The 20,426-nt window shown below is 48.5% G+C and overlaps 1 long non-coding RNA gene and 1 pseudogene across 1 annotated transcript; both read left to right on the top strand.

Moving 5' to 3' along the window:
- The first annotated feature begins 11,318 nt into the window (after nt 1-11,318).
- On the top strand, nt 11,319-15,546 carry LOC148117989 (uncharacterized). The gene is made up of 2 exons (XR_015736345.1): nt 11,319-11,862; nt 12,084-15,546. It is a non-coding gene; the product is annotated as an uncharacterized LOC148117989 (long non-coding RNA).
- On the top strand, nt 13,707-13,913 carry LOC148117990 (Nuclear RNase P; annotated as a pseudogene).
- Nucleotides 15,547-20,426: the final 4,880 nt, after the last annotated feature.

Here is a 20,426-nt window from a genome sequence, read left to right on the forward strand (position 1 = left end):
CCAAGTTTAGTCCTATGCTGCTTCCTTCCCTGTCCAGCTAGAGTTGGTGAGCTCCCATTAGCTCAGGTAGACTGTCTCAGTGGGTGTCCCCATCATGGTCTTGAGCTCTTTGCTCATATTCTCACTCCTCCCACTCTTCAACTGGACTTTGGGAGCTCAGCTCAGTGCTCCACTGTGGGTCTCTGCCTCTGTTCTCATCAGTTCCTGGATGAAGAGTCTATGGTGGCATTTAAGATAGTCATCAACCTGACTACAGGGCAAGGCCTGCTCGGGCACCCTCTCTTCTGTTGCTTAGGGTCTTAGCTGGGGTCATCCTTGTGGATTCCGGGGAGGTTCTCAGTGTCCTAATACTAGCCCCAATACTCTGTTTTTGTTCACAGTTTCAGGGCCTCTTCATCATGGGGAAGAGTCTTAGTGCAACAACGGGAGGTGGCTGGTTACAATGCATCTGCAATCAAGAAGCAGAGAGTGACAATTCTATTCCTGATCCTCCTGCCTCTGAGTCCTGGGTGCTGGAATGATAGGTTCTGCATTTATCTTCTTGTTGCGCTGAGTATGGCTGCCTACATCTGTGCACAGTCATGTCTCCAATGTGGAAGCCTTCTGCTACCCTCATAGATGGTTGGGACATACCCATGGGGTTCAGGAACACACTGGTCATGTGGGAAGCACTGGTCTCCAGGTGAGAAAATCCAGGCTCCCTGATGTGCCTGGCCAGCTGCAACTCATTAGGAGGAGAGCTGGGACCGTGACTCATGAACCACAGCCTAGACCTGTGGCCATGACTATGAAGGTGGGTAAAGAAAGTGCACTGTCAGCGAGTGCAGGATCAGCCCTCTGCATGTTCCAAAAGACTGTCTCTAGAATAGATCTATTGGAAAAATTTCTGTCGGTGTTGTTTGGAAGTGGGCTCTCTGGAAGGTAATGAGGACTAGATGAAGTCATGAGGGTGGGGCCCCCGTGAGTGCCCTTACAGAGAGAGGAAGAGACAACCAACCTAGTTCCTCATCTGTCTCATCAGTATGCCCTACCATGTCCTGGTGCAGCAAGCTAGCCTTCACCAGATGCCAATGCCATGTGCCCATACTCAAGAACTGAAAATTGGATAACCCTCAATTCTTTATCAATGATCCATTTCCAGTTATTTTTGTTATAGTGGCAAAAATAGAATAGGACAGACCTCAGGCTTTGCCGTGGAGATCCAGGGACAATTCACTAAGAGCCAGGAGAGGCATAGAGTTGGCACTACGCAGAGGGGAAGGACCAAGGTCTGTGGGCTTCAGAAGCAAAGGAGAAGCCTAATGGGGGACACAGGACACACAGAGAGGGGGAGGTTGTGGGGAGGATGAGGGACTTCCAGGGGAGTGGGCAGCTCTTGGAGCCTTTGCACCTGGAGCGACTTGGCTCATCTTGAAGCATGCTTAGTTGGTGGGAGCTGGCCTGGGTGTCCCATTCACACAGGTGTTAGGTGAAGCGGGGAAGAGGCTCAGGGCTCCCAGGCAGTATCGTCTGGAAAGAAGATCTGAGTCTATACAGTAGAAGTCTCCCCAGCTCTGTGTAGCGTCCTGGCTTGCACAGTGCCCTTTTCTGCTCCATCTCAGAGCTTCTGCTACATCGGGAAAATAAGGAACAGAGACAGGGGGACTAGTCTGGAGTGCAGCCTAGCTATGAGCCCAGGATGAGTTCTGAGCCTGTTCACCTGCACACCTAGGTCTCAGTTCTGGAGGGAGACACTGAAAGAGAGGACAGCCATGGTTAACTGGTATGTGTCAGACAAAAGGAGCTATTGGGGAGCTTCGCAGTAAGTCCTGGGGCTTCAGGGCTCGGGAGGAAGAGAAGGAGGCATCAATGGCAGGGACAGGCCCCAGGGGAGGGAAAAGGAGTCCTCCTGAGCAGGGGTTCCCTAAGGACTGTATCAGCAACCTTTGGAGGGATTGCTGAACACAGGTTTTGATTCCACAAACCCAGGAAGGAGCTAGGCTATTTCCCCAGGTGCCAGGGATGGCTACTGACTTTTAACACCGTAAAATAAATCCATGCCTCTTCATTTTGTTTTATGAAGACAGAAAGGAGCAATGGCAAGGCCAGTTGAGCCTGCTAGGTCATTTGGAGGGACCTTGATATGTGTCTTCCTTTAAAAAAAAAAAAAGGCTTATGGAACTCTGACAAGGTCCTTTAGTTTGGCTCCGACTTTGGCCTTTGGCCTTGTCACAGTCTGGGTTCTTAGTCCTGTCTTCCAGGTGACCCTGTCCTGGAGAGTGCTGGCTTAGGGGAGGGCAGGATGACATGCTTGCTAGGGGAGAAGGTATGCCAGGTGACAGATGGTGCAGTAGGCCTCTGTGCCAGCCAGATTAGGAACTACAGGGCAGGAGGAGAGGTAAGCATGGTGGAGGGGTTTCTGGTAGAGGCGTCAGGCCGCCGTGGGAGGGCAGAGTGACACGGGGTCTTTCTGATCCCCACAAGTACAGTAGATGCACTCTAGGCTCTGTGGTATTCTGGCAGGTCGTGTCCCCATGACATCAAGTCCCAGAGAGCCGCTAGGGACAGATACTCAAGCCCATGATGGTGTGCAGCCCCTTCTGAGCCTGGAAACCAGATCTCAAAAGCCCTGGAGTCCGTGGCCACACCCCGTGGAACGGACCCTTCTGCTGCTGGTGACAACCTGAGACATCAGCTGTGGCCCTGCAATTTTACCTTCTCAGCGTTTCCCTGAAGCCACTTCCCACGCAGCTCTTCTGTGGGGGGCGGGTGGTTCTTGGGCCTGCCTCCCTTTTAGGGCCAAGGCTGCCTCTTGTTCTCCTAGCTCCGACAGCTGCCAGCAAGTCGCCTAACACCCGCGAGCCACCGTTCTCTCTTATTTCACAGTTTGTGAAATAGGAGTATCTGTTTACAGCTCTCAGTGAGCTAATGTATGTTCCATACAAGGCCGATCTTTGTGCATGCACCATCGCCTTGGCCGTCACGTTAATATTTCAAATGACAGTATGGCCCGTGTTTTGCCTGCTTGTATGTCTGCACACCGCACGTGTGTCTGTTGCCCACTAGGAGCACTTGTTCCTTTGAAACTGGAGTTACAGAGGGTTTGCGAGCCACCGGTTCTGGGAATCTAGACCCGTGAATGTTCTTAACTGCTCTCCAGCCCTATCATCATTTTTATGGACTATGTCCAGTGGCCAGCAGGTCCTGACCATCCAAGATATCAGAAGATGAAGGCTACAGATGAATTGGAAGAAAGAAGAGAACCAGAGATACCACTCCCCCTCCCCTCCCCCGGGGGCGAGAGCATCTACAGACTTCTAAAGTGGTAGAGTCTAATCCCCCCATTTCTTCCGTCTTTTTGCTGTGGGTCTCAATCCTGAGGACCGGTGGCAAGGTAGCCTCCTGAGGAAAGTCTTGGTGCTGCTCTTTTGGCTGACCTTGAGCTTGTCTCCATCCACTTGGTACCAGTAGGCCCAAGAGCCCATAATTAGCCTAATAAGGTGTCTGTTGCGCACACGGCTGTGCCTAGACTCCGTTCTGATGGCTACCTAGTAATTTGCCTGATCTTTCGGATAAGGCCTTTGCCTGGACAGGTTCCTACCACAAAGCACCCCCATCTCAGGGTGGAGCGTGTAATTGCCGCAGCTCTGCACACGCTCTGTTTTCCCATCTGCCCGTGGACTTCGGAGTCCGCAGAGGCCTGCCTTCACATCAGGGAAACCCACGAAGCCGAGGAACGTGCCGTGCAGGGGACAGGGCAGACCAAACAGACTGCAATGCCGGCCATTAGAAGGCGTGGAAGAAGAGATAGGCAAACCTAGCCTTCAAAGGGAGTAGTGGGTGTCCAGGAGATGCTCTGTGAGTCTGTCCCTCCGTGTTCACTCTTATTCACTTACAGCGCCTGTTTTAGGGACCCCACAGGTGCCCCTACCCCAATTCCGTCTGCCGTAGATATGCATTAGCTCCTGGGACCCACAGGGAAGGAACGCTTTCCAGGGCTTGGAGGCCCTTTTGGCTTCCAGACCTCTCCAAGTCCTTTGGTATTTGAGCCTGCAAACATACATACATACCCAGCCTGCAAAGCCTGGGTACTGATGTTAGAACAGAATTGTTGGCCCTGGAGGGTCTAAGCAGGAGGTCAAGGATGCTGTGGCCTGCAAGCAAGAGGAGCAATAGAGCACTGTCTCCAGCTCTTTTCCCCAGGCAGCCCCAGGCAGTCCTGGGCTGGAAGAACAGGCAGCGGGGTGCTGCCCCATGGCTTTCTTTGATCTGCTCCAAGGGCCGGTCGTGTCACTAGGTGGCTTTTTCTTGCAGATGGCACCAGCAGCTCAGCCTTGCCTGAGTGGGCATCCCTGACTATAGAAGTCCTCACTGAATTTTCTTTGGAGGATGCCACTGGTCACCCCGGAGGGTCAGGAACAGATGCAACCACGGAGAGTCCTGACTTGGCGCTTTAGAACCGAACTCGCCTAAAGACAAGGGCCCCTCTGCTCCAAAGGTTCTAGTGGGCGTGGCGTCTGCCTTACAGCATTGCCAAACCACGGCATAATCCCCTCCGATTCCCACAGCCATCCGGCCCACGCAGGGGCCCAGTGATACCTTGACACCCACTGCTCCAGGCCCAGGCCTGTTCCCTCTATTCCCAGAGGAGATCCGGGGGCGCTGGAACCTGTGCTGCCTTCCAGCGCTGGGTGGGACAGTGGGTGTGCCCTGAGTCAGAGCTGGCACACGCTGGACTGGTAGATGTACCAAAATGCTGTTCCGGAGGGTCACAGGAGCTCTAGCCGTGGGGAAGCAGGGTTCTGTAACTCAGGGGCTTTGTGTCTAAGTGGGCCACAGGTAAGGGTTGAAAGCCTGCTACCCTGGGCCTCACACCTACCTGCATTACCCTCTTCCATGAGCGCCTCCCCGGAATGTCCCTGCGAAGTTTCTGGAGCCGCCTTTGTACTCAAACTAGGTCCTTCATTCAGGAGCTCCTCAATGAGCTGCCCTAGAGGAGGGGGATTCAAATCCCCAGCTTGTTATCCTTGATGCTGGCAATCACGGAGCCAGAAATCAAGAAGTCCAGGACCAAGAGGGGGCCCGACATCCCTAACCTTAGAGCCTGCCAGGCATGTATCCTCTCCTTCCATTCCATCCTCCTCCTCTCTGCTGGGCCTTCATTAGGCTGAGGGCTTGGCTCCTTCCTAGCATTTCAGGAATACAGGGTGCAAGTTGGGGAAGGGGAGGGGAAGAAGCCCCACCTTCACTTCCATGCCTGGATTTCCACCAGGGAGGGTTGAGAAGAGCATGGAACATCTGAAATGCCCAGAACTAGAAGTGTTTGTGATTCTCTCTCCCTCCCTCTCCCCCAGATTTTAGTGTATTTGCATGCAAATAGTGAGATGCAAGTCTAAGGAGAAATGTACCTCTGTGGCCTGTACCCCTTAACACACATGGCCTAAAAGTAATGTAGAATAGTATTCTTGATAATTTTGTGTGTGTCGCAGTTTCATGGTGCAGAATTTTCTGCTTGCCACATCTTCTCAGCACGCAAACCAGTTCTGATTAGAATCGTTTGGGGTTTCTGTTGTTGTTGTTTAAAGTTACTTACTTGGTGTGTGTGTGTGTGTCTACATGTATGTGGAGGGTGTGTGTGCATGTATGTGTGTGTGTTCATGTGTGTATGTAGGACAGATGGCATTGCCTTCCACCCTGTTGGAGGTAGGACCTTTTTCTTATTTGCTACCCATACAGCACACCAGGCTAGTCTGCCCTGGATGTCTGTCTCTGTTGGAGCTCTGGGATTACAGATGAGGTCAGGGATCAGAACACAGGTCCTCATGCATGTGTGGGAACATTTTACCCACAGAGCCATCTTCCAGCTCTTTCCCCTCTACCTTTTTTAAAGGCAAGTTGGGGGGCTGGAGAGGTGGCTCAGCGGGTAAGAGCACTGGCTGCCCTTCCAGAGGTCCTGAGTTCAATTCCCAGCAACCACATGGTGGCTCACAGTACATTGCCAGCAGTACATTGTATGCTTAATAAATAAATCTTAAAAAAAATATATAAAAAAATAAAGGCAAGTTGGCCTGAAACTCTGGATCCTCCTGCCTCAGCCAATTCTGGAGTATGGAATCACGCAAGTGTGCACCCCCATGGCTACCTTTGATCTTAGTGCATTGTGGATCTGGGGTTTCCTGATTAGGGGATGCTTGCCCCTAAACTTTCAAGTCAGATAGAACCATGGTAGATGGCACTGAAGATGATTCTCATCATTTTCTGGGAGAATGAGTGATGAACCAGATTCTCTGTCCGTCACCAACCAGGCAGTGTGACACGGTCATCAGCTCAGTGACACCACTAGGTGACTTCTCTGAAGGAGATACCTTCCCAACTCTGCATGGTATGTGGATCTCACCTCTTCTGACCAGCAGAGTCTGCTCTTTCATTGTGGGCCTTTTGGTCTGTCTGCTGCCCCCTGCTGGGTGGCATGTTCATGCTGGTGTGAGCAAACCTTCAAGCCACTTGGTGCATTCAGCTCAAAAATCCTCCCACAACACAAAACAAAAACAAAAACTCGTGGTAGCTTTGCAGGGGCTACCTGCAAGAAGACTAGGCTGGTACTTCCTTGATTTATTTTATTTTATTTTGGGTTTTTTTGAGACAGAATTTCTGTGTTACAATCCTGGCTGTCCTAGAACTCGCTTTGTAGACCAGGTTGGCCTTGAACTCACAGAGAACTGCCTGCCTCTGTTTCTTGAGCGATGGGATTAAAGGTTCCCTGCTGGGTGGTGTGGGAACTCCTTCTGTATATGTGTTTTGGCCAGTGGCTTAGCAGAATAGAGCTAGGCAGGAATTCCAAGCAGATAGAGGAGGAAAGAAGGCAGAGTCAGAGAGACGTCATGTAACTGCTGGAGGAGAAAGATGTCTCTGTGCTGATAACCATGAGCCTCCTGGAAAAATACTGAAAGACCTCCAGAGCGGGGAGACTCTCACTCAAGTCTTGGGATAACATGACCCCCCAGGAACTCACAAGAGATCGTCCTTACTGCAGTCACATGAGGTTTATTGACAGGACAGGAACTAGTGCACTGGGGCCGAAACTCATTTCCCACGTAGGGGTAGAGAGTTCCTACCCAGGGGTAGAGAGTTTGACCCCAAGTAGCTGGGAGAAGGGGTATTTAAGGGAAGAAACCATAACCCAATAATCCAAAGGGGGTAGGGAGGGCGTCATTGGAAAATTCCAAAATACCAGTGATAATCACAAGAGGGTAACTCGTTCTTTCTCAAGATTATTCTCAAGATTATAATCTAACTTTATCTTCAGCTAGTTCCTGAAACAGAGTCACTGAACCGGCTAATCTAGATTTTTGATTCTTCTCTCCCCGCTTAGATTTTTGGCTCTATTTTTTCTGCTAGTGGGGTCTGGATTTATCCGGGCCTTTCAATACAAAATAATAGAAATGGGTTAATTCAAGATGTAGAAGTTAGTTAATAAGAAGCCCGAGCTAATAGGCCGAGCAGTGTTTTAATTAAGACAGTTTTTGGGTGATTATTTCGGGTCTGCGCAGCCAGGAAACAACAGTCAGCCTCCATCTATAGCTGGGCAGGTGTTTCTTGACGTGGTTCTCTAAGTGACATCCTAAGGGAGTGACTGTGTTATGCCTGTTTTACAGGGGAAAAAATGGAGACACAGAGACGGAGGATTTGCCCATCATACCAACAAGGCCCGAGAATTCAGTGCTTTGCTCGGGGGCCGGTCCGCCTACTCTTCCACTTGGTCAGTTTGTGCCTCCTCACAAGGAGATGATTCAAAGGGGATGATGTCCCAGTAACTCCAGGGAGAAGCAGTCTCACTGATAGGCAGCTGGAGTCAGAAATCAGAATGGCAGCTGCCTGATTCCATAAGCAATGGCCTGGCTCACTCTCAACAGAACGCTCAGAGCCTCCACGTGGAGGAGTGGGTTGGCAGAGGACTCCAAGGCTTGCTTGGGCTTTGGGAAATTCCGTCTGCCTGGAGGGAGGGTGGTGTGTGTGAACATGACTTCTGACCTCTGCCTGTTGGGCCTAAGAGGCTCTATAGAGAACCTGACCTGAAGCTATGGGCACTGGCTTGCCAGCTCCCATTTCTGTTGCTCCTGGTCTCTGGCTTTCCTGGGGGAGCTTATCCTGGGGAAAGTCATGCTTGCCAGCCTCAGATTGGAGGGGGTGCCTTAGGGTGGCCTGGATACACAGTTCCCATCAGAAGACAGCGATGGCTTACATGCAAACTGTCAGGAACTACGCCAGCCTGAGAGCCACCATATGTAGCAGGGCCACCTCCCCCAGGCTACGAGCCGTACAGGACACTCACACTGCCCCAAAGACCAAAGGTAATAACACTGCCTCCTAGCACCCTCCATGAGCAGGGCTGGGGGTGGGTGGGGGTCCTCACTGGCCTCATTCACTTCTGTCCAGCTGAAGCTCAGCCCAGATCCTGGGGGATCATGGGAAGACTGGAGGCAAGACTGGGTGGCATGGCAGAGGCTTTGGTGCTGGGGACACACATGTCCCCTCGTTGCTATGGCCCTCCAATTCTGCCTTTAAAGCAGTATTTCTAGAGGCTGGAGGGATGGATGGCTCAGGGGTTAAGAGCTCTTCTTCCTGAAGAAGACACCCTCTTCTGCTTATGGCCTTTGGGGCACCCGGCACACACGTGGTACACAGATATACCTGTGTCTACATGTATGCATACATGTATGCCTGAATGTATGCAGACATGCATGCAAACAATTCATACACATAAAATAAAATCTAAAAAAGAAACTTACATTATTTTTTAAAATTATGTTTGTTAACTTTTTCGAGGGGAGGGGCATGCCCAGTACACATATGGAGGTCAGAAGACAACTTTTGGGAGTCTGTTTTCATTTTATCATGCACCTTTCCAAGATGGACATTAAGTGGCCAGCTTTGGTGGCAAGCCCCTTTACCCCGTGAGCCAGCCAGCCAGCACTTCTGGTTTGTTTGTTTGACAGGGTCTCATGTAGCCCAGGATGGCCTCATACCCTTTAGGTAGCAAAAGTTGGAAGCTATGATCTTGAACTTGTACCCTCCTCGTCTCTACCTCCTGAGTACCAGAAGGATAGACTTGTGCAGCTGTGCCCAGCTTCCCCTAGTTCTTTAGCATCTTTTTAACCCTGAAGGAAATTTTGTACTCAGAGCAGAGTAACATGGAATGATACAGCAGGAGCCACAACTGTAATAAAACTGTGCTCCACTCCTGGCTGGTGTCCAGATGTGACGGTTGGAGCTACACTAGTCATCTTGGACCATGAGGCCTTGTTGGGAATGGAAGCCACACATGACCCAGCCCTGATAAATTGGCCCTAACTAGTCAATGGGATGTAGCCTCTGTACCTACCACCTGGTGTGTAGACAGCTCTTGCTTCTGTGTCTTTACATGTGTGGCTTCTGTAAGCTACTATTGAGTTAGAGTTTCTTGGACTAGAGGTGGCTCTGCCATGAAAGGCTAGGCTCCTAATTTTTTAATCCCATAGCCAAAGTTATTATTAATTTGCCACTCTTAGTAAATCGACAGTCAATGAAGGGACTCAGGCCAGCTCAAGTGTGGCAGGCATGGCTGTGGCAGGCCATACCCTTCTCCCTATTCCCTTTAACTTGCTCAAACCATTAGATTGCATCCCGGAAGCTAGCCCCCAAGGTTTATCCCCTTATTTGGCCACTTCCTTCTCCTGAGGCTGACTATTAAGGTCCAGCTGTCAAAGTATTGAAGTCCAGCAATCAAAAGCCCACTTTGGCTCACCTAATTAACACACCCAATTGAAATTAAGCACCTAATTCTAACATGGGATTTCCCCTTGTACATTATAGACTGCCATCTTCTTATGGGCCATATCTGTGTTCCCTATATCCATAGGCAGTCCTTTGTGCCCTGGGGCAAACACCCCTTGTACTCTCCCCTGCCACTTTTCTCCCTTCTCCCTAGTTCCCTTCCCCTCTCTTTCTTCCTCGGTCTCCTGTCTTTGTCCCTTGTCCCTGCCATCTGTCCCCCTGGGGGCAAATAAATCTCTTTTGTGCTAAGAATTTGGTTTTAGGAGTCAATACTTTTCCTTTCAATATTTCTCATGTGGAAGCTGGCCAACGGGGCTCCAGGGCTGAGACAAGGAGGATAGCTTGTGGGCTGTCTTGCCTTGGTTAGGGACCTCTTCCCACATGCAGACCTGTCACTAGGGCATGGCAATTACCAGGTTGAATATTTAGGAGAGAGAGCGAGCTGCCTCAGCTCCAGCGCTCAGAGGGAAGGGTGATACCCCTCTTTGTCGCCACAGCTCACAGAGTTAAACAAAAGCAAAACCACAGGCAGAGTGGAGGAGGAGGCAGGCACAGGTGGGCGCCCTGACTTTCACAGGCTTCCAGAAAGAAAACATGAGACTCTAGCTGTCCCACCCTAAACAGGGATGGTGCAGCCTGTATGCTTGCAGGGACGGTTTGGTGGTGGTGGTGGTGGAGGAGGAGGAGGTTGGGTCATGGTGGTTGCTGTGGTTCTTGTACCCTGTAAAGATTTGTCACTTGTATTGATTTAATAAAATGCTGATTGGCCAGTAGCCAGGCAGAAAATATAGTCAGGGCAACCAGACTAAGAGAATTCTGGGAGGAGGAAAGGCCAGACGGAGTTGTCACCCAGTCACAGAGCAAGCAAGATGAGAATGCTACACTGATAAAAGGTACCAAACCGCGTGGCTAAACACAGACAAGAATTAGGGATTAGTTTAAGTTGTAAGAGCTAGCTAATAATAAGCCTGAACTATTAGAACAAACAGTTTATAATTACTATAAGCCTCTGTGTGTTTCTTTGGGACTAATGGGACTGGGTAGGACAAAAACTTCCATCTACAGGTGGTGGTGGTTGCAGGGTGGGGGAGTGGTCGTAACAACTCAGAAAAGCACCAGGAGGGACTGGAAGCCCTGGGTCGTGGTGAGAACCCTGGTGGAGCAGCGGCTTCATTTAGGGGTATGGACATGAAAGAGAACAGTGGCATGAGGCTCCACTTGTCTCTAACCCCAGCCCCACCAGGTGTGCAACAAAGGAGCTCACAGGTCAGGGTACCAGGGCAGAGCCACTGAGCACAGACTGAATGTCTCCAGTGAAACCTAATCCTGAAGACAGTGGTATAGGAAACTGTGGTAGGTGATTACTCCAGGGTGGAGTCCTCATCAAGGGGATTAGTTTCGAAAAGAAAGGCCAAGGAGCACCCACTGCTTCCCAGCATGTGAGGGCACAGCAGGCAGAGGGCTTCTCTACCAGGAGGCACACACACCTCTAGAGATCTATTGCCTCCTCGATTACTGGGCTTCTTGGCTTCCAGAATGGCCAGGAATCAATGCTCTTGCTGGCATGGTGTCCAGTGTGTGAAATCTGACCCCAGATGAGAAAGGGGTCTCACTAAGAAGGAGACTCAATGTCCACCAGAGAGAAGCCCTTGCCATGGTCCTGTGTGGGAAGAGGTGCCCTGGCACCCTCTAGTGAGGGCTGCTGGTTAGTGTGACTCACCGACAAGGGCACACACGCCACCCTTCCCAGGAAGAGGAGTGGCCGGCTGAGTAAGCCGCTGGAGGCAGCAGGGAGCGCTGCCAGCACTGGGAGTACACCTCTGCCTTTATTTTTTTGTGTGAGAGGACAGGTTAGCCCAGGATGACAGCCGCACGATGGAAGGGCCAAGCAAAGCAAATGCTGCTCCTGCAGGAAACGGTCAGTGAGTCACAACTACCATCTCAGAGACATTGGCGAAGATATCATAGCCCCCAACCAGAGCAGAAGCTGGGGAAAGGAAGCGGCAGAGAAGGCTGAGTGATGGGAGTTACCGTCGTCAGAATTAAAGCACTGGGACGAAAATGGGAAAGGTAGGCAAGCCAACGCCCCAGGTGTTCAGGGGAAAAGGCGAACAGACAGATGAGCGGAGGGAGCAGCTGAACATCTGGACGCCATCAAGCAAGAAATCCAAATGTGCTGAGCAGGAGTTTGGAGAGAATTCGAAGGGAGGTGTCCCGACTCCTACCATTGTTGGGACAGATCTTTCTGGAACTGGAGGCTTGAAACAACTCGAATGTGTTATGTTGTCTAGCTACAGAGGTCGGAAGTCTCAAAATAAAGGAGCTGGCAGGACTTATGGAAGCTATAGACGACGCCTTCTTCTGCCAGACTTAGAGAGGACACCTTCAGTCTTTGACCGGTGGCCACTTTTCTGGATTTAAGGTGATCTCCAAATCTCCTGTGACTCCTGCTTCCGTCCTCACACCACCTCCTCCCCAACCTACTCCACTGTTGCATCTTTCATCTGTATCTACATCTGCATCTCATCTGCCTGTCCATTTGTCCGTCTAGCTGCCTGTCTATCCATTCTACCAGCTCTCTTCCTTCAGAGACCCCCTAACCAGTGCAGATGCCAAAAACACCTTTGAAAGCTTGAACTAAGAGCACAGAAGATGGTGACTGTCCCTACACACATAAGTACTCCTTTTCCTTTTGCCACCCACTCATTCATTTTTAGTTTTTTTTTTGAAGCAATCAGATCATGGAAAAGCTATGGAAAGTGTGAGACTAGAAAGAATGGCCTGTATGCACAGATCAAAATATAATACATGTGTATGTAATATATACATATACATATATATATATATACATATATATATATATGTTGGGAGCCACCTGGAGGCACAGGTGGTCCTGCAGTTTGGAGGTATACCTGGCTTGGCCGCGTGGGGCTGAGCACCCTTGCCTGCACCCTTGCTTGCATGTGCTCAGACCAGCAGAATGGCATTAACCAATCAGGACAGCGTTCAAGCCTCTCCACCGTTTAAAAGCAGCTGCCTCTGGACTCTACTTCCGCTCTCTCTAAGCTTTCTCTCGTCCCTGCTCTATCTTCCCTTCCCCCAATTTTCCTCAACGGAATGCTCCGAATAAAGATGTGACCAGGGAAGGAATTCTCGTTTTTAGTGGCGTTCATTCCTGCTGGTCAGGATGCGCGCCGCAACTGGTGCCGAAACCCGGCTGGTCAGGATGCGCGCCGCAACTGGTGCTCGAAACCCCGGGACGCCGAGGGACCCTGACAACTACGCTGGGGGACCCTGAGAAGGAAGTGCCCAGCAACGTGCTGAAAGCCCGGGAGAAAAAGCCGAAATCAGACACCAGGACACAGAGAGCCGTGAATTTCAGAACTCTGAACACGTGGAGCGGTGAGTGACGTCAGTTAAATCCTCCAGAAAGGGGAGGAAAAAGAATGGAAAAAGTATAGGCCTAAAAAGAAAAGAAAATAGAAAGAATCAAAGTTAAGGTATCTGAAAGAAGGTACCAGAAGTAACAGGGAAGAAAAATCCCAAGTTCAGTGCAGGTGGAGCTGAGAAAAAGCGAGGTTTACGGTTGGGAGATCCGCGGCTTCCTCCGTCCGTACTCGCTGTTAGAGGCGGGTTTGATCATGCGTGAAGACTGCCTTTCCTGTTCTTAAAGAGCCACACAGTTTTGGAGGTGATTTTCGCCTAATTTTGTTAAGAGAGCTCAGTCTCTGGCTCTCACGTACAGAAAACTTTAATTTTGATTGAGGAAGTAGCCGGCGGTGGTGGCTCACGCCTTTAATCCCAGCACTCGGGAGGCAGAGGCGGAAGCTGCGTGGTGAGCAGCAGCGCCGCTAAAGACCTAAAGACGGAGAGGGGCCAAACTCTGAACCGCGTTTCCATAGCAACATGGGCGGGCGGAGGAAGCTCATCGGCGGGGCCACATGCTGAGTGCTCGTCACTCCCCGGCCCCTGGGAAGGTCTGAGACTGGGGCCCCCGCGGCCCTAACCGGGCCCTCCCCCGCGTGGGCAGACCAGGCAGGAGAGGCCCCCCCTCGCCGGAGACTCATGGCCGGCGGTGCGAGTTCATTGCCTGAGGTGAGGCAGGGTGCACAGATCGCCGCGGAAACACGCACGGCCCGGAGCGGGGCCATGCGGAGCGCGCCATAATGGGCCTCAGAGGCGGAGCTGTGGCAGCCGCCACCGTCCGCTGCTGCTGCCGCCGCTCACAGCCACGGTCGCCAAAAATTTAGTCAGATAAAAACATTTGTCGCCAAAAATTCAGTCAGATAAAAACATTTATCCCCCCAAAAATTCACATCGTCCCTTTGTCAGCAGGAAGTAGTCAGATTGATGGTCTACGCCCATTCTCCCTCAAAGAACTGGTCGTAATTATCATAATAAAGGCGTGTCTACCTGGTTACCGTATCCTAGGTAACAAAGGCAGACCTTTTGCCTGAGGCAACGGGTGGAATAAAACAATGCTACCTAGAGGTTTTTTCATTTGAATGCAGGGCTGGAGAGATGGCTCAGAGGTTAAGAGCACTGCCTGCTCTTCCAAAGGTCATGAGTTCAATTCCCAGTGACAACTGCTTTGGTGTTAGACAATAGAGGGGGACTACCAGTGACAGCTTCCCCCAGAGAAAGGATTTCTCTTGCATTCTTTACATTTAATTTTTAATTCAAAATTTTGCTGGTACAGGCAAACAAGATTTGCTTTTTGAAGCAGAGACCTGCAAGTCTCTAAGTTCAAAACCAGCCTACTTCCAGTACTGATTGTGCTGAATTTTTACACTGAGAGTTTTTAGTACTCTTAAATGTTAATTTGGGAGGAGAGTTTTGTTTATGTTTTTCTAGGAATGCTGACATACATCTGGATGCCAGCGAGACTGACAAGAGAAATAAAGAAGAAAGATGACCCAGTGGATGCTGAGTGTCCTGCTGTGGATGATTCGTGTGGAGGCAGCAGAGATGACCCTCTGGGCAGTGTCAAGAGCAACTGTTTCACACTATCGCCTTGAGCAACACCCTGTGCAACCTCTTATCTCTTAACAATTTTCTGACTGACTCTATTTTGCCTTTTCCTTCCTTAGGAATGGGTGGGAGCAGAGATATTCTTGGCATGCTGTGTCTAGGTGGAAGTGCTGTATGTCTTTGATTGGTGTGCTACCTGCTAGCCCAAGTGAGGAGGAACAAGGTCTTTATGACACTGGCCTTGGCAGCCTTGGAATGTGTATCCTCACCCCAAGTTTGGCTCTCAGCCTCAAAAGAGCTCATAGGCAATTAGCCATGCATAGCCTTTGTACCCTCTAGGGACCAGATAGTCCCACAAAGCACGGAGGAAGGTATGCATTGGCGGAGGGTGTGTCTTGTTTTTCTTTTCTTCAATCTGTCCACACATCATGAGGTGGGGACCAGATTGGAAAATAGTTTTGCCTTATTGCTCTTATTAACAAGAGAAGAGGGAGATGTTGGGAGCCACCTGGAGGCACAGGTGGTCCTGCAGTTTGGAGGTATACCTGGCTTGGCCGCGTGGGGCTGAGCACCCTTGCCTGCACCCTTGCTTGCACGTGCTCAGACCAGCAGAATGGCATTAACCAATCAGGACAGCGTTCAAGCCTCTCCACCGTTTAAAAGCAGCTGCCTCTGGACTCTACTTCCGCTCTCTCTAAGCTTTCTCTCGTCCCTGCTCTATCTTCCCTTCCCCCAATTTTCCTCAACGGAATGCTCCGAATAAAGACGTGACCAGGGAAGGAATTCTCGTTTTTAGTGGCGTTCATTCCTGCTGGTCAGGATGCGCGCCGCATATATACATATATAAAATACAATACTTGGGAACCTTGAAGCGTTAGAAGAAAATTGAGTCTCCAGTAATGCAGCAGGCAGGTGGGAGAACCAGCTTGCCAAGGCAAATCGACCCCCATACCCTACATTTTTTATACACCTGATTAAACAATAAGAGGAATCCTGCCAGGAGCCCACAGGGAGGAGTGCGGAATCTTAACAGTGCTCCCTTCTATAATCCACAGTGGAACAGTTGTAAGCCGGGAGAGGAAACAGGTCTTCTGTGTGAGACTGTGCTGTAGGAGCCTCAGCTAAACCCTCTGTAGACGCTGCTGCGTCTGGGTGCAGCCCCACAGCATCACTCACCTGAACACAGGGTGATGTGGAGCAGGAACCCTGTCACGTTGGGAGGTGAGGACGCTACTGTGCCCAACCTCATGCCCAGTTCAACTCCTGACTTAGGAAGAGAACACCTCTCTTAAAGATCCAGCAGAAGGGCTGGAGAGGTGATGGTCCAGAGAGTCAAGGTGTTTGCCATCAACTTGGTGACCTGAGTTTGATCTCTACATGATAGGAGAGAGTTGACTCCCGTAAGCTGTCTTCTAGCCTTCATGTGTGCTCTGCAGTCCATGTATCCACACATACACTAAGTTAAAATATGATAAAATATTAAAATCCCAGCAGAAGGAGATGGGCATTCATCTTCCAGCATGAAACTTATTTACCTTTATCTGATTTTTTTAAAGAAAAAAGTTACTTTTTTCTAATATGTAAAAGTCACTAATACATTAAACCTTTCAAGGAAAAGCTTCCAATATGCGAGAGTGGATGAATTATTTGGGCAGAGACATGGAAACTGCAGAGTCGAATGGAAATATTAGGCATGGGAACCACAACCACAGAGATGAAGATGTTCCCAGCAGCCAAGAGTAAAGGTAAACTTGAAGGCAATCTCATAGAGACATGAGAAGAAAAACCAAGCCAACGCCACAACAATGAAACAAAAGACCAGTAGCCCAAGGGCCACAGGAAGACCAGATAGCATAGCTCACACCTGGGTTGCCCTCTTGCTGAGACAGAATATCCAGCAGGAAGCGACTTAAGGAAGGAAAGTTTTCTTGCAGCTGTGGTTCAGAGGAAGGCACTAGAGAGGAAGCTGTTTGGTCTGTGGTGTCTAGCGCTCGCTCTTCTATCTTCCCCTTCAATTCTGCACAAGACCCCATCCCTTGGGACAGTGCTGCCCACGTTCATGTGGGTCTTTCTTCCTCAGTTACACCTCTCTGGAAACCTCTCATGGATATGCCCAGAAATGTGGCTTCTAGGTGATTCTAGCTACCACTACATTTGTAAAGCTAACCATCACAGCTGCACCCCTTTTCATCTTGACACCCAAGACGATGACAGTAAGAAGACCACAATTCCTTCTAGCATGGTATAACCCACCCCACTGCCAAGACCCTCCACAATCTTAGGCTCCCAATATCGTTTAAAGGTTCAATTTGAAATCTTTCTGAGACTCAAGAAAAACTGTTACCTGTAAAACCCCTATAAAGCCGGAAAAGCAGACTCCCAACTCCACTCGCTACCAGGCATCCTGTATCCACCACCTGTGCGTAGACCCAGATAGGCTACTTTCATTCTCTCTCCCTTCCCCCTCCTTTCAGGTTGTACCACTCCTGTGGCTACTCACCATGGATACCCACCCCCTCTTGTTCCATCACTCTTGCCAGATCCCAGCCCAATCCCCATCAGCTGTCTCCAGCCATCACCTATGACCCAGAGTTTTGGAGTTCTTCTAGCATTCTGCCTGGGACCCTTCAGTTGTCCTGGCCTGGAGACACAGGTCCAGTTCACACTGTCAGGGGAAACTAGTGCCAGGTTCATTGAGCACTGTGGAAGGCACCAGACTGCAGTAGAGAAACAGAAGACCCAGAAGACTTGAGACTGGAGCCCCAAATACCAGACAGACTGAGGAAGTTAAGATCCTCACCCAGCTATGAATTAGCACTGCTGTGCTTAAAGAGGAAAGGTCAACTGAGTAAGAGAGAGAAGGAGAGAGAGAGGAAGAAGAAGAAAGAAGAAGAAGAAAGGAGGAGAAGGAGGAGGAGGAAAGAGAGAAAGCCCAACAAACTCCAGATGTGCAAATCTCAATATAGAAGAACAACACAAAATAAGATAACATGTCACCTCTAAATACAAATCCCAAAGCAATGGTCCCTAAGGACAGTATGGAAGAACTTCCAGACATCAAACAACTCAGATGTGACAAAGAGATGAATGCAATAAGGGCATCACTCCAAGACACGAAAATAAAGTTTGAACTTTTAAAGAAAATTCAAATTGAAATGATATAGGAAATGAAAAAGACAATAAGCCAATTAGCCCTCAGCAGAAAGCCTTCCCCCCAAATGGATTATGTTGAAAACAAAGTCAGAGATGGAGGGTGTGAACAGAAGATATCAATGAAAATTTTTAGCTGAATTGCACACGGGAGAGTTTGGGGACTTTGAGATAGGACACAACCTCTGAATTATTGGTACAGTGGAGTGGCATCGTGAAGGCACAGAAAATATCTTGAGTAAAATCTTAGAAGAGAATTTCCCAACCCTAGAGAAGGAGATGCCTAAGAGATACATAAGACCAGCAGCACATTGTGGAGATACAGAGGTCCTGTGCTCACAGATAAGTATTAGGGGAACTAGGAATGCTAAACACACAGGATTATCCCTTCAGAGGGAGAGATGTATAAATATAAACTTTTCTTCCCCCAGAAGTCTGGTGACCTTTGCGATGTGCAGCCAAGACCACATCAGATTCTCCCCAGGCTCTTCTCTTGAGTTTGTCAATCTCTAGAACCTACCTTTATGAAAGATGTCACATGTTTTTTACAAAGAGTTTTGATGTAGTCAGTCTTAAGCTTTATTGTGCACACAAGATTGGGTTATTTATCATCAGAAAAATTTTCAGCAAACTGGGCTATGCTTAAATATGCCTAAAATAAACTACTTGGGGTCAGACTCCCAAACTAACGTTGGCTATTTAGTCATATTGAACAGAATTACTTTCTTGTCTTCCTTGGATCATTACTCTGCTGAAGTGGTGCTCACAGAGAATCCCCCAGAACACATCAAATAGAAAAGACCAGAAAACAAATTCTCCCTGCCATATTATAGTTAAAAGATGAAAAACAGAGACTAAAGGGAAATATTGACAGCTTAAGGAAAAAAGTCAATTCACTTATACAGGAAAGCCTGTTAGAATAACACCTGATCATTCTACAGAAACTTTTAAAGCTAGAAAGGTCTGAAAAGATGTACTCCAAGTCCTGAAAGACCACAACTGTCAACTCAAACTATACTGACAAAACTATCTACTAAAATTGAAGGAGATACAAAAAAAACTTTCCATGATAAAAAAAATTAAAGAATTTGTAACTACAAAGCCAGCTCTGTAGAAGCATTAGAAGGACTACTTCATCCTGAAGAGAAGGAGTAACACACTCAGGAGGTCACAGGAACAAATGAGCAATGCCAAGACATAATCTAAAGAGATTTGATGACCAGGTGTAGTGGCACACACCTTTATTCCCAACACTTGGGAGACAGAGACAAGCGGATCTCTGAGTTTGAGGTCAGTTTGGTCTACAAAGTGAGTTCCAGAACAACTAGGGCTATACACAGAAGAGTTCTGTCTTGAAAACCCGAGAGGGAGAAAGAGAGAGAGAGAGAGATTGAGAGATTTGAAAGCACACACACACACTTCACAAACGACAAGAATTAATACACATCTCTCAATACTAATTAAACATTAATGGTCCCAATTCCATAATAAAAAGATACAGACTAACACACTGAATTAGAAAAAAGGATATATATTTTGATATCCTAAAGAAATACAACTCATCATCAAAGATAGATACTTTCTTATGGTAAAAGGATGGGAAATGGTATCCCACAAAAGGAACCCAGAAACATACCTATCAAAATAGACACCAAACCAAAAGTAGTCAGAAGAAATAAGGACAGTTCATACTCATCAAAGAAAAATTCCACCAACAGACTTATAATCCTATAATACATATATACACCAAACACAGGGATACCCAGTTCCATAAAAGTATTATTAGAGCTAAAATCACACTGATCCCAATGCAGTGATAGATGTTGATTTCAACACATCACATCCGCAGAGATACCCTGGAATGAAATGACATCATAAATCAAATTGACTTAACAGATATCTACAGAACATTTCACCCAAATACCAAAGAATACATATTTTTTTCTTACCACCCAAGGCGATGTTCTCCAAACTCAAGCACATATTAGTTTACAAGGCAAGTCTGAACAAGTATAGGAAAAATTAACATCATATGATACTTTCTATTTGCACATGGTAGACTAAAGCTATAATCAACAGTAACAGAAACTGCAGAAAGTACATGAACTCATGGAAATTAAATAACACACTACTGAACGATACTGAATCAAGAATGGAAATTTAAAATTTCTAGAAAAGAATAAAAATGAAAACACAACGGTGTGGGAGAATTGTCTGTGTTCTGTCAATCATATTTTAATAAAACGCTGATTGGCCAGGCAGGCAGTATAGGCGGGAAAGCCAGACAGGAAGTAGGGGTGGAGCAAAGAGACTGGGAGTATTCTGGGACACAGGAAACTCTCTCAGTCACTCCTGCGCAGACCACCGAAGAGACAGCATGGAACCTGCCCAGCTGAAAAAGGTACTGAGCCGTGTGGCTAAGATAGATAAGGATAATGGGGTAACATAAGTTATAAGAGTTAACAAGAAGCCTGACCTAATGGGCCAATCAGTTTATAATCTTATGGAGTCCC

This window comes from Myodes glareolus, chromosome 24, assembly GCF_982192425.1.
Source record: "Myodes glareolus chromosome 24, mMyoGla1.1, whole genome shotgun sequence".
NCBI classification, from domain to species: Eukaryota; Metazoa; Chordata; class Mammalia; order Rodentia; family Cricetidae; genus Myodes; species Myodes glareolus.